Below are 12,002 nucleotides of genomic sequence, written 5' to 3' on the forward strand. Positions count from 1 at the left end.
TCACCCGCGGCGCTCGAAGGAAAGCCTGCCGATAGATAGGCAGGGGCTTTTCTTCGCCACGTCCGACGATCCCGCAGGATCGATGGCTGCGACCATCCGAACGGGAATGAAAGGGAACGAACGTCGGGACCGCCAATGGGTATTGTGTAGATTGATAATACGATTCTCCGAATGGGAACGGATCAGAGTTTTCGCAGTGGCTCGTTCGCGGGTAGCGCGGTAGCGCAATGGAATCTCGATTGTTCGAGGCAATTAGTGAGCACGTTTATTAGTCAATACGCGGAATGATTAATACGCTACTACGGTTTTTGTATTTTAATGGCCGATGAGGCTCGAAAAGCCAGCCGGGGAGCCGTCATAAGGAAGCGGCGATCGCAGGCGAGTAGGGGCGTAAATAGGAGGAAGCGTTTAAATTAATGGAACGAAGTGGTGGAAGTAGGAAGAAAAATTGGAGGTTTTTTGCGGAAAGGGGAGGAGGGTGGCTATCCGGAGCAGGAAATTAAGAGGGATGCAAGAGGCGGTGGGAAAAACTGGTTGTACCGGGTGCAGAAGGAAATAGAAGCGGGCAGATGAGAATTAATCGAAGGAGAGGAGGATGCAGGAGATTGGGATTCGTTTAACGTCCCCTTTGGGGTCTTTTTTCTCGTCGAAACCGCGTCCGAGATATTCAATAACGCCAGTAACCACTGGGTGTTCCTAAACGCCTCTAATAACCTCCTCGGGGAAACATAAAGTTGTCAATGATCGCGGAGGATGTCTCCGTCGAGATTCTCGCAGGGAAAAAACCGCGTCTACGATATCGGGAGAGGAAAAAGCGTTGCGCAACTGTTGTAAATCACCGACGGAGCCCTGCTCCGACGGTGAAAGTAGTCCAAACGGTTAATACATCATTTAAGAGCGGACAGCGCGCGCGTTGTTCGATTTAAATTGGCGCGCCACGAGGCCAGCTTGGAAATCTAACGATGATAATTACGATATGAAAATTTCTCTATTGGAGCCGAACGATACGGATCAGGGGAATTAATGATCTCGGACACGATTGCCCGATCGGCACTGTCGCCCCTTTTAATTCGAAAAGGTTACGACCGAGATGAATAGACCGTTTGTGGCATTCGTTCAAAGCCGGGGTCGATCCCTGAGAAACACTCAGCCGCTCCAGCGTCGGCGTTAATTGAAAATCAATTATCAACGCGTATTCGTGATGTTCCAGCGAGGATCGGGGCCATTTAAATGGCCGTGCATGATCGCGCCGAGGCGCGGTGCGATCCCTGCGCTCACGAGATCGCCTGCTTTCACTTAAATGCGGCAAATCTGCTTGGGGGATTGAAATGGACACGTGGTCTGATGGACGTGGCTGATGGCAATGCGCGACCACGCCTTGGGAAGCTTTCCTTTTGGAGGAAGGTAAACACAGTCCGCGGACTGATCCTCTCCTAGAAGATTCCCAGCGCCGCGCGAGATTGTCTATACTTTACTGTTCCAAACTCTACCCCCGTGCACTGTCTCACCCTTCTCAAACCCTAACCGCTGGACTGTTCGGTCTTGGACAGTCCGGTACGATTTTGCACGCTGCGCCGGGTTCAGAGGAGAGCAAGAACCCTGAGGTCTTCCGAAGGAGAGGAGAAGGCAGAAGGCTGAAGGCAAAGGAGGTCGGGGAATCCCGCGGGCCCGAATCCCCTCGTCTGGGTGCTCGAGGGTGCTGGAGGATGTTCGAGGTCGGTCGGTTTCATTGGCCGCGGATAGAACGTGCCGCGCTGCCGGGCGAAAAGCTGACGAACCTAGGTCTTCGACCCGGCGGGCGCCACGGAGAGGAGTACGGGCTCTCTCGCACGGGCTATGGCGTGCAGCCACTTTGCCACGACACAGCCATAAACATCTCTGAATGGAGACCACCCACCAGCCTGCACACTTCTCGGAACTGCACTCGCGCGTTTCACGAGAACACCAAAGCCGCTCACTGAGCGCGGAGCGCTGCTTCCACTTTTGCGTGGCTATCCGCCGTTTCGACTCGAAAAACCACGGCCAGTCGTTTCGCCGGTGAATAGCAGCGCCGAGGAACCTCGTGGTTATCGAGATTTCTTCCCCAGGCCCGTCGATGCCCTCCGCTAAACCGATTCCCGCGGAGCTTCGAGCCCACTGCCTAGGGAAACTGATCCCTAACGAGACATCGAGATCTTCCTTTCGTTCTTCGGGCTGCACCTTCGTCTTTCTTCTTTCTTCACGTGGATACTTATGTTCTTCCAGAGGATACCCCAGCTGCTTTCTGCTCCCTTCGTCTCCCTGCAGAAGCGATCGTCCCTCCTTCTTCAAAACTGTTCCTGCAATTTCATCCCCCGATCTTCCAGCGAAGTCTCAAACCTCGTCTACCGTTCAAAGGCGAGCAGACCGGCGACGGAGACGCGCAGAGAGCGCTCGGTGCTCGTCCGTGCAGCAGAGAGGAAACAAAACGAGAGCCCTGAAAGGAAGGCGAAAGAAGATGGGGGAAGGGAAGCGAGGAGGAGGAGGCTGGAAAGAAAGGATACAATGTGCGGGTACGGGGCTAGCGCGAGCATACTGCAAACACCGGGCGAGTTTGATTTCACGGTTGGTCGTAAAACACGATTCCACGGAGAGAACGAGTGGCGGAGAGGCAGCTTGGTTATGCAGGTGCGCTTTCGGGCCGAGCGGAAGGTGTTCCTCGCGGATTTTATACACGGCTCTACGAGCCCGATGAAAAAGCGGTCGACGCGGCGGATCACCTCTCTGCTCTATCGAAACGCACGGCCGCTCTTCAGCCTGCGGTAGAAGGCGAGAGTGAGAGAGAGAGAGAGAGGGAGAGGGAGAGGATCGTAAAGCAGCCTCGCCTTGCGCAGCTGAAAGTGTTACGGCGATCCGCGGACGATGGTTACCGAGAACCACTCGTCTCGATCGGAATCGTTAACGAAACGCCTGATACGAGGGCTCTTTTTCTGTGTGGGGGTTGAAGGATGATCTTTCCAGGCCTCCCATTTCGGAGGAGTGAATCTATGACGCGAGAAGAAAGTCGCGGAGAGGAATAGGAAGGAGAAAAGACCCTCTTGCCGTTTCTCAGCCCCAAGGTACTGCGAGCACCCCTAGCACAGCCACGGATTTCCTCACACGACGTTTCCTACTCAAGTCCTCCCAGCGAAAGGGTGGAAAATACTTGTGAGTAATCGAAAACCCCTCGAACCAGTCGGGTTTCGGCTGCAATTTTTTCTCCAGCCGCGGATCGTTGGATCCTCGCGTTGGCGACTAGGAGCGGGCATGAGCCCGCGTGCCACGTTGAAACGGTGTAATCTAGCCGGCGAGTATTGCGTAACAGGAGATATACGAGCATCATGTGTATTACGCGATGGCCAGGCGAATCCTGCAAGTCCGGTTAGGCGGCCGCCGGTGGTTCGCGTACAAGGTAGATTCGTAACGGAACTCGTGCGCGCAATTTCAGCGTTGCAGGATTATAAATTCGTCGGTGGAGACGCGGCACCGCGGCCAGCCACCCATAATCCACAATGTATATACAGCGCCGTGTGTCCCGGTCGCCGGGCTGTAAATTTATTATTTGCCCGGCCGTCACACCGTGATAAATACAGGGATCGTGAAGCCCTTCTCTCGTTACCGGGACGGCTGATTTTTATCAATTAATTGTTGAGCGCTCGCGAATAACCGACTCTAATTGGATTTATACGTGGGAACGTGTCACGGGACTCTGCCGTTCGAACGGTGAGCTTTATTTATTTAAGGGGACAAGCGTCGGGTGCCGTCGTCCGGGAACAGTCGGGGGTGTAGGAGCTTCTGGAGTGTTTAAGCGACGTCGGAGCCACGATCGTTGAGTTAAGATGACAGCTCCTAGTTGTTCCTCATGTGTTCCTCAGTTTCCCTTTGTTTTTCCTTTAACATCTCCATCGTTGTCACCCCCGACAACCTCGCGAGTCCCTGATCCAGAAACTCAAGCCGCCACGGTGCTCCGTCGAGTCGCTGGAATGGCGCGGAAAGTTGCGCGCCCCGCTCCACCGTCCCTCGACGATCACCCCCTACGACCGTACCGCGACCCAGGACGATGCAGAAGACAACCGACACATCCGCATTGCGAGCGGCAGGCGCTTGGACCGCGTTCCTCCGCGTTCCTCCGCGTTCCCCGTCGATCCTCAAGACAGATGCGTGCACCGTGGCGTACGCGCTTCATCGGGGCAAGTGTAATAAACCCTAGGCCGGACACAGGCGCACCGCGCGGCTGCACACACACGCGCGCGCGCGTAAGAGCGAGCGGGAGGAAAGCGCGGCGCTGCTCGGGCAACGAGAGAGTAATGCGCGCCAGTGCATAGTAGTAATAATAAAGTGGTAGTGGTTGGCACGTCACGGTCCAACAGGCCGATCAACCGTCCGTGCTGCGAGCCAGCTACTGGTCTCCGCCCACGCACAAATATGCACGTACACACGGAGAGCCACCCAGCACCGGCAACGAATCGCTCTCAGGACGAGCGAGAGAACCGTCGAAGGGCAGAACGCTCTCTGTACGACTGGGGGAACACCGCGATCATGCGAAACGCTAACGAGCAGGGGTGGCTGGATAGACAATGGCAGCTCGAGAGGTGGAGGATGTGTGTTCCTTTGCCTGCAAGGAGATCGCTGGTGCGGTTTACCCTTTTTTCGGTCCGCGAGGGGAGAAGGTCCAGGGGAAGCTCGAGGGAGGGTAGAGCTGCTGCTTTTCAGCTCGGGTTTCGTAATTTGGTTCGTCTGAATTTGATCCTCCTGAACTGTGATTTCCCACATTCTGATACTCCGTTTACTCATCCTCCAGTTCTCATCCTCAACTCCACCCCGATCTCAATGCTCTCCGCTGAATTTCCTCGTCAGTGACCATTTCCCCTCGCCGTTCCATTCAGCGTTCAACTCGCGTGGTAGCGCTTCCACGAAAGAAGAAAAGAAACTGAGGGAAGCGAGGGGAGAAAAAGCGATAAGCTTCGATTAACCACGATCTCCACGGAAGCCAATTACGTTCAGCGCGAAAGGATGCTGGACAACTTTGCTAGGAACTCCAAGCGGTCAGGATTCACGTTACACGTACTGTATTGCCGCATTAATAACCGACAATGAGAGTAAATTGAATTCTATAAAACGAAAGATTTGTTGAGTCTGAAAGGAGCAACTTTAAGGGGAGGTTCCAGGCTAGAGCCCATACAAAGAGGTGATTTTTAGGAATTAATTAAAGGAAAACTACTACATATAATTTAATGGAACTTTTTGCACTGTATTAAGGATGTCTTAAATTATAGAAATATATTTTTTGTTTTATCATTAATCATTGCAGACGGCACTCGGGAGTCGTTAAAGTCGAGGCGTCAAAAAATTCATCCAAATTGGTGGAACCTGTATCTCCAAAAGTTACTATCCGATTCGACTGAAACTTTTTTTATATTAAAGAATATACTTCTGGCTACGGCAAAACCAGGGGAAAAAATACAAAAATGACATTTTTTTAGAAAATAACGATACTTGAAGTTTGAAATCACTTTTCCCCTATATTTTTCGTCCTTTCAACGTCTTTGAAAATTATAATTTTTCAATTTTTTGTAATTTTTCTAGTTTCCCTCCTCGCCAGAAGTATATTCTTCAAAGTAAAAAAAGTTTCAGTCCAATCGGATAATAACTTTTGGAGATACAGGTCCCACCGATTTTGAGAATACTGTTTAGAGAAAAACGCGTTTAAAGTTTTACCTGAGCGCCGAATGGTCGGTTGTTACCCATGCATTTGCCGCTGCTCAAATGCCTATAACTGCAGGAATTTCCGAATTTCAAAAAATCCTTTCAAATTACTATTCCTAAACAGTTGAACATTTGAAAAATGGAATAAAAAAAAACGATTTTTACACCGGAACCTTCCTTTAAGGGAACTTTTTCCATAGATACATCTGTCTACCAAAGGGATATTTCTCTAGACAAAATTGTTGCGTTGAGACAACAAGGTAGAAAGTTAGTAACCACCCCCACTACAATATCGTTTGATTACGCCACTGTCGTCGATGGCATAAGGGCGGACCATGCACTGGCATTTCTACTAGTCTTTCTTCTCTTGTTTTCCGCGTGTCAGTGACGCGTGACTGCCACTTCACTAAAGATAACTCGTATCGCGCAATCCAACAATGACGAACTGAAAAAATAACTCAGAGACCAGGACAAACCATTCACTATCCTCTAAATAATAGTAGAAAATGCAGTAGAACGAAATAAACACGGAGTGTGCTGTCGCGTTAATTTGCTCGTCGAGATGATTATTAATGCAAGTAATTTTGCAAAAAGACAACAAGCGAAACCCGTATCTCTGCTGCATAGTCCGCTTCTCCAAGTTCAAGTTCCCAACAACACGTTTCCGTGGACCGACGTCGGTAGATGGTAGCCCGCGTCTGACCACGCACCGACGTTTCCACTTGCTCGTCTTCTTCGATTTTTCGCCGCCCTGTTACCATCGTGCACCGATTACAGATCGCGTTGCTCGCGATGCGAACAGGGGCGAGGCGTGTCCCTCTCGAAGCGTCCCCGCTGCACGCAGGTATTTACCTGCCGAGAAGGGAGAGACTCGTGGGCGTGAAGGCCGATACCGTGTACTATCGGGCTCGATTTGCACACGAGACTTGCGCGCGCCAGCCAAACCTGAAATCGCAATTGCGCAACGACCGTTTGTCGTGTACCTTTTCCCCTCCTGTACAGGCTGCAAGGAAAACTAGCTCGCATCGGACTCGGGGGAAGATTCCTGAACGCGGTGCCACATAATCGTTCCCCTTTTGGATGCCCCTGCGACCAGCAGGGTACGATATTGATTGCTCTGAAGAATACTTCCTTTTTTCCCTTCCTCGCGTGTCTCTCCAATTTCCACTGTAACTCTTCCCAGCCGAAACAATTAGCAGAGTTGCTTGTCGACGTAGAATGGCTCGTTTGACCATTTTAACGGTACTATCGCCGGGGACGAGTCCCATCAGCGCACCCACGTGCTGCGACACGAAGAAGCTTGTCTAAAATCGTAGGTGGCGGGGTTTCTCTGGAAAGATAGGCCGCCCAGGTGGCATCCACCGCCTCTCCTTCCTGGTCCTCTCTCTTCCTATTCTTCTATTCTTCTTCGTGCAGCGAGAGACGCGGCTCGTAGCTCGTAAACGGGGTGAAAAAGTGGCGTGACTCAAGAGGGAAGCGAGGCAGCCCACTGGCGCGGCCAGACACGGTGAACTATGCCACGATGCCAGCACATCTCCTCCAGCGAGGAACCATGTAGGCAGACAATGGGACAGAGTTGCCCACCGGGTAACGAGCACCGAACACTCGTCCCGCAATTTGCATGCAATGCAGCCGGGTAATAGGATAAATATGCATGAATTCGGGCACATGAGCGAGAACAGCTGCGGCACACGGGCGTCGCGTCGGTTTGGCAGTTGAGTTGCGACATGCCTGTCGATCATTCCTTCCGCGTGTCTCTGGCTACAAGCTGGCGATAACTCCGCGTGCTCCACCCATGTATCCTGCATCTCCGGAGGGAGGAGACACTTGAATGTCGAAACGCGTAAAGTTCGTTAGCTTCCCGAGTCGCCTGTTCTAATTGTAAGGCGGAAAGGACGATGGAAACAGGAGGAGAAAGATTTGTAGCAATCGCGAGGCTTTTACTACAGCAGCTTCGTCTGTTTGCTAAACCTATAGGGACATTCCAAGCGAACTCGGACAGATTTCGAAGTAAGTTTTCGTAGATTGTTGAAATTTGAATATGTCGTAGTCTTTAGTGATATTTAAACGTAACTCAAAGGATTTTTCAAAATTTTGCATAATGTCGATTTTACAGCTGTTTGAAATTGAGTGCTACCTTTTTTCCAATACATTATAGCTATGGAAGTAGTAAACGGATGGAGATGAACTTTACGGTGCTTATAGAGAAGACATTGAAGTTTTAAGAAAAAATTATTTCAGTTTAAAAAAAAATTGAACCATTTTCTTGCAATTATTTTAAACAAATGCAGAAAATGGTTCAATTTTTGTTTTTAACCTGAAATAATTTTTTCTTAAAACTTCAATGTCTTCTCTATAAGCACCGTAAAGCTCATCTCCATCCGTTTACTACTTCCATAGCTATAATGTATTGAAAAAAAGGTAGCACTTAACTTCAAACAGCTGTAAAATCGACATTTTTCAAAATCTTGAAAAATCCTTTGATGTACGTTTAGATATCACTAAAGACTACGACATATTCAAATTTCAGCAATCTACGAAAACTTACTACGAAATCTGTCCGAGTTCGCATGGAATGTCCCTACAGAGAGGTGTCGCCCATAAAACGTTTTATGGATACCCGTACCCGCCGAGCGGAACATCGAACGTTTACGAGTTAATTACTTAATCAGTTGATTAGGAACTATCGAATGGCACTCACACATGGCCGACGTTCCGGTTGGCGAGCATGGGATCCTCATAACAAGGCCTCGGTCCTTCCTATGACACCGCGATATCGATGCCCGGTCTCCGGCCGAGAAAGCTGCTGTCTACGAATAGGCAAGAAGAAACCTCGCGACTAATTGGCCATTCAGGAACCAAGGTTTCCTGTAGCATCGCTTGTAACAGTACATCGACTTCCTGTCTGTATAACTGTTTAGCAGCTACTGATGTAGAACTGTTCAGAGCCTCGACACCGAGTGCCAACGAGGCTGTCTAACAGCTGACCGATCGAACCAAGTGCTACAGATCCTGAGCGTCCGATGCAACCGAGTTGCAGCGCGGAAAACCATAAATATCTTTCTGCAAGATTCAGTGAACCCTTCCGCAACCCCTCCATCCACATATCCACTTGAATTCATTGAGACAAAGTGGTCTGCAGCATTGGAACAGCATCATGCGTCCAGGAGCCGTTGTAAAGACGTTACAGCAATCGTCCTGCCGTAATACGGTTTCCTTCGATGGACGATGGTCAGCGTTTAAGGGGATGAACAGACCATGAACTGGTCATTAGGCCCACGGGAAGAATGCCAGCTTAAAATCCGTGGTTCCCGTTCGCAGCACGCGATAGAGGCCAGGAGACGCCGATGCCGCGGAAGCAGGATCATTAGTAAATATAGATCGCGGTGAATAATATCGAGGAAAATGCGCTGAGCACCGTGGCAGGCCAAACGAGAGGAAGCTGGGCAATTTCCATCGTAATTCCACGTCTGAGAAATCTGGAGGGCACCCCGGGTAATGGGGTAATCGCACGAACGTGTTGCAGAATTTGTTGATATTAATCAACGTCGTCGTAGAACGCCTTGGGTGAGGACGCCTAGCAATCTTTCAGATAGTGGCCCTAATCTATGACTGAGCGTGAAGCTTTCGAGGAGATGGATCGGCGAGGTCAAAACTGAAGGATATACCAGGGAATTCGGATTTGATACACAGATTTCTTATGCACACCGTGTTAGGTGCACCTCGAGTAGAAACTCAAGCACTGTCACTTCCTCCACGCGTGTCTCAGCTGGGAGAAGGGGACTCGTCAAGTCCCCCCTGATTTCTGCTGTTTCAGAGACGGCCGAGGCGGTAACCGAATTGCTGAAACTCGCGCGAGGTTCGCGTGTCGCCGGCCTGGAAATCGAGTGCCCAGCTCGCAGCGAGAACGACGGAATAGGACAGCTTCCTCCTCTAGCCATAAATCTGGCGCGTTTCCCCATCAATCACGGCGCGGCAGCGTCCCCGACGTCGCGTCACGTGGAACAACTCCATCGAAGACCCGCGAAAACGGCTGGGCAAATCTCATTAGCCAGTCGGCACGCAAATTCGTTAACGCGCCCCGCAGATACGCGTCAGCCGCTTTATTCCAAATTACTTCGTGTCTGCTTGTCACTTGCGGCTAGCCGCAGGCCCTTTCGTGCCTCCCCTGCGTGCACACGCGAGCCCGGTGCCATCGTAGAGCGCGACAGCTGAAAATTACCAGCTGTACCGCGGTCGAAACGTCAGGGAGAGAACGGGCTGCGTGGCGAGGCTGCGTGGTGGTTAATTAATTAAGACACGCTGTCCTTGAGCAACCTTCGCACGGGCAACTGCAGCGGGCGCAACCTGGCCCGAACGACGCAACCCTATCGACTAGGAGGATGTTGATGAAACGATTATGGTCTCTGCAACCTCGCGTAGCTCCAAGGAAAGAGAAAAAGTGGAGACCTGTGCGCGCTCTCTTTCGAGCACCTGTTCAAGAAAGCTGTGGGTACCTTTTCCATACACCTACGTCCCATGCTGTCTCCCCGAGGGAAAGGAGCACCGACTCCCATTTATTCCTCATCATCGAGCGCAACCGGAGCCCACGAGCGGCGTCGAAACACGAGGATGGAGGAAGGAGGAAGAAGACAGGGAATTCCAGGACGGTTAATCGTCAGAACGCCGACCCAAGGTTAGTTCTCCCCCCGAGTAATCGTAATTTTCGTAATACGCGATCGAGCTAGCCGGGAATAGGGGGAGGGGAGGGGGGCCGGTGACCGGAAGCCACGGTTTGTTCAGCCGTTGAACCTGCACTCGTTTAATTCCGCTCACGGAGCGGCTTGGAGGCAAACCAGGGCTATTATATCGCTGCGCCGAGCAGCGAGGATGACGTTACGTATCCCGAGGCTGTCCGCGAGATCGCGATACCCAACCGTTCACCTATCTACCCGTTTCTCTCCGTCTTCCTCCCGTTTTCTGATTCCCTCGTTATCTCCTCTCGCCCCCTCTGCCTTTTTCTCTCCTCCACCGCGGCGAAACGGAACCCGCGGAGAGGAGCCAGGCCACGGCTGATTAACCGGCGCGGACCTCGCTAATTTCCTCAGCTGGGGGTGCGCGAACTAGGCGGTTTGTCGCATCGTACCCGAAGTACCCGTGTTTCAATTCTACCGGGGAAGGTCTAGGTGGGATAGGGAGCTTTCTGTTGTGAATCTTAGAAACGAATGGTGTACCATGCTAATTAGGGACTTCTCTCGATTTGGAGGCAGAGGGTACGGTAAACTTGACGATACACCAGAAATCGTCGACTTAATCACTGAATTTCGCGGCCCATTAAAAAGGGCACACCTCCAAGTTGAGAAGCTTGAGAACAATAATTTTTATTACTTAAAAGCAATTAAGAAGTAATTGCTTTAACTATTTGCGGTTGTGCTTTCTTACGTGCTTTGGCTTTGCAACCTGTCACGTCGCACGTGAGTGACGTCACACAACCCCTGGAGCTTCACCACGTGGGGTTGGGAAGTTCCACCAGAGCCAATACTATTATTATTTTTATTATTATTATTATTATTATTATTATTATTGTTGTTGTTGTTGTTATTATTGTTATTATTATTATAAACGGGAATAGTCCCATAGTTTACATAAAGCATACAACAATTGAGCTTACATCGTCTACACAAAGCGTAACCTAATATACAGAAGAAAATTTTAACTTCCTACTCTGAATAATATAGTGTGTGTGAATGTAAAAAATGTGTAGCTGATTTATTTAAGAAATCAATGGTGTGTATAAATGTTTCTTCTTCTTCCATAAGGATTTTGCAAAAAATATACACATATACAATAATCTGCACCTACAATAATTATTATTGATATCAATTAGGGAAAAGTCGATACAAGAATAGATTCTGGAACCGTTTCGGAACCAATATAGTACCGAAAAGATAACGGGTGTGGATACGATATGAGGAGGGAAATAGGAACCGTAACCGAAACAGATAATAGTTGGAAATTTCGGTTCTTCATAACAGTTATTCAGAATAAAGGTTCTTTATAATTCATTACCAGAGAATGTCAGGAACGTTCCGTGAAGCTTACAGGAAGGTTCCATGCGCAATGTCCCACCGCAACTTTGCTGGAATATTCCAGGAAGGTTCCTATGTCCGCACCGGGGGAACATTCCACTTCAACCCCCATGGAACCTTCCTGCAAGCTTCGGGCAACGGAGTGTGCTGTATGGGACGAGGCAAGCCATTTCCTGGATGGCACAGGTGCGTTTCCTAGACGCGGTTATGACGATCAGAGGCCGAGCACGG

General features: G+C 50.2%; 1 protein-coding gene across 1 annotated transcript in view; it reads right to left on the reverse strand.

Annotated features, from left to right (window-relative positions):
- The window catches only part of Sano (CABIT domain-containing protein serrano), a 36,438-nt gene that overhangs the window by 21,482 nt on the left and 2,954 nt on the right, over positions 1–12,002 (reverse strand). The window lies entirely within an intron of this gene.

This window comes from Andrena cerasifolii, chromosome 4 (genome assembly GCF_050908995.1).
Source record: "Andrena cerasifolii isolate SP2316 chromosome 4, iyAndCera1_principal, whole genome shotgun sequence".
In the NCBI taxonomy this organism is placed as follows: Eukaryota; Metazoa; Arthropoda; class Insecta; order Hymenoptera; family Andrenidae; genus Andrena; species Andrena cerasifolii.